The sequence below is a fragment of the Pseudophryne corroboree genome, unplaced genomic scaffold, assembly GCF_028390025.1.
Source record: "Pseudophryne corroboree isolate aPseCor3 unplaced genomic scaffold, aPseCor3.hap2 scaffold_526, whole genome shotgun sequence".
NCBI classification, from domain to species: domain Eukaryota; kingdom Metazoa; phylum Chordata; class Amphibia; order Anura; family Myobatrachidae; genus Pseudophryne; species Pseudophryne corroboree.
Window position 1 is genome coordinate 316,532 of NW_026970128.1, and position 2,329 is coordinate 318,860.

At 38.5% G+C, this 2,329-nt stretch overlaps 1 non-coding gene across 1 annotated transcript; it reads left to right on the top strand.

Moving 5' to 3' along the window:
• The first annotated feature begins 1,315 nt into the window (after positions 1-1,315).
• LOC135031750 (U1 spliceosomal RNA) lies at positions 1,316-1,478 on the top strand. The gene has a single exon (XR_010227395.1). It is a non-coding gene; the product is annotated as a U1 spliceosomal RNA (small nuclear RNA).
• The last annotated feature ends 851 nt before the right edge of the window (positions 1,479-2,329 follow it).

A 2,329-nucleotide genomic window follows, 5' to 3' on the forward strand; every position in this document is an offset into this window, starting at 1 on the left:
AGAAGAGCAATACAAAATGTACAAGTGATATATTAAAATCATCTTTCCAGCTTGAATTTCAATGATGCATTGGGGCAACGATTTTGTGAGAAACATCTTCACCCTTTAATAAAGATTTTCTTAATTCCTTACCTGTGTGCTAATTAGATATCACCTTGTTTTCACATTAAACAGACTTCCACATGAGAAAGCAGCAAGGATGCAGTGGCGTTAATGTTTCCTGGTGTCAACCTGTATTATTTCAGTAGATATTGAAATGAGGATGCATCTTGCTGCCTTTCCAATGAAGCAAGTTTAATTTAGTAATAGGTGAAAAACCATCCAAGAGCTGTTTAATCACTCAATTGGATTTTTTTTGCCAGCATATTTCTTTTTCTTTGCAACCCACTGCTAAATTGTGCTTCCTAGCTGTTTTTATAAAATCACTGAATCAAATCTAACTCTGATTACATCAGAGAAGTCTAAATACCTAACACCATAACAGGGGGTTTGAAATTTTGACTTGTCTACTTAAAGATCACCAAAATCTGATAACAAAGTCAATTACATCCCTGGGTGGGATTGAACCACCAACCTTTTGGTTAATAGCCATACACACTAACTGATTGCGCCACAGCGACACTTTGCAAAATTACATACTGACAAAGGCTAATAAACAATCATCTAGAACGTTTCCTAGAAAAACTTTAAAAAGTCAATAATCTGGAGTGTTTTTGTAAGATGTTTCTGCCATCAACCAATGAAGAAACACATTGGTACTTTCCCATGATGAGTGAGTGCTTCAGGATCTCTTGCACTTACATGTGCAGCAGAGTACTGCAATGGAAGCATGCTGGGCCCATAACCCAGAGGTAGAAAGATTGAAACTATCCTCTGCTATATGCATTTTTTTTGTTAATTAAAGTAATCCAAAACTGGGATTGATATTTTTGCTCTTTTATTTTTACTTAAAGTACAATAACTTTTACCATTTTAATTTGTTTTAATAGTATATTGACAGTATTGTTTTCTTTCAAAAATTCACTTAATTTTCTTTTCTGTGTGCTAATTAGATATCACCTTGTTTTCACATTAAATAGACTTCCACATGAGAAAGCAGCAAGGATGCAGTGGCGTTAATGTTTCCTGGTGGTAGTGGGGTACTGTGTTTGTGCTTTCCTCTGGTCAGCTCTGGTAAAAGTCAGATTTCTTTGTCTCAGATCTTCCTCTAGCCTTGTTCTTCTTTCGAGAGTTCCCTTGTGCTGCCTCAGTTGGATCTCCTTCACTTGACAGGGGGGTACCCGAGCAGCGACCCTCCCCAGCACTAGCCCAACTCCTACTTACCTGCCAGGTGAGATACTATGATCAGGAAGGTGCTTCTCCCAGGGAAAGGCTCACCCATTGCAATCTGGGTGTGCTGCTCCTGCGATTTCCCCAAATGTGGGAAACTTGACTGCATAATTTGTGTTTCCCCTGGTCGGCTCTCGTATAATTCAGATCTCTTTGTCTCAGGTCTCTCTCCAGCCTAGTTTGCTGTCTGTTTCCACTTCTCTTTTCTTAAACCGCTCCCTTCTATGCCCTTGTGCACCTTAATTAAATCTAACTCTGATTACGTCAGAGAAGGCCAGGTACCCTACACCATAAGAGGGGGTTTGAAATTTTGACTTGTCTACTTAAAGATCACCAAAATCTGATCACAAGGTCAATTACATCACTGGGTGGGAACCTTTTGGTTAATAGCCCATGTAAGTGCAAGAGATCCTGAAGCACTCACTCATCATGGGAATGTACCAATGTGTTTCTTACAAAAATTCTCCAGATTATTGACTTTTTAAAGTTTTTCTAGGAAACGTTCTAGATGAATGCTTATTAGCCTTTGTCAGTATGTACTTTTGCGAAGTGTCGCTGTGGCGCAATCAGTTAGTGTGTATGGCTATTAACCTAAAGGTTGGTGATTCAATCCCACCCAGGGACGTAATAGACCTTGTTATCAGATTTTGGTGATCTTTAAGTAGACAAGTCAAAATTTCAAACCCCCTCTTATGGTGTAGGGTACCCGGCCTTCTCTGATGTAATCAGAATTAGATTTGATTAAGTGATTTTATAAAAAACAGCTAGGAAGCACAATTTAGCAGTGGGTTGCAGAGAAAAAAAATTATGCTGGCAGAAAAGTCCAATTGAGTGATTAAACAGCTCTTCATTTTCTGATTTTATGTTTATGCTAACAAATTTGCTCTCTGAAAAGTGTCCACAAAGCCAAGTCTCTGATTAACACCTTTGTAGGAATGGTTTTTCACCTATTACTGAATTAAACTTGCTTCATTGGAAAGGCAGCAAGATGCATCCTCAT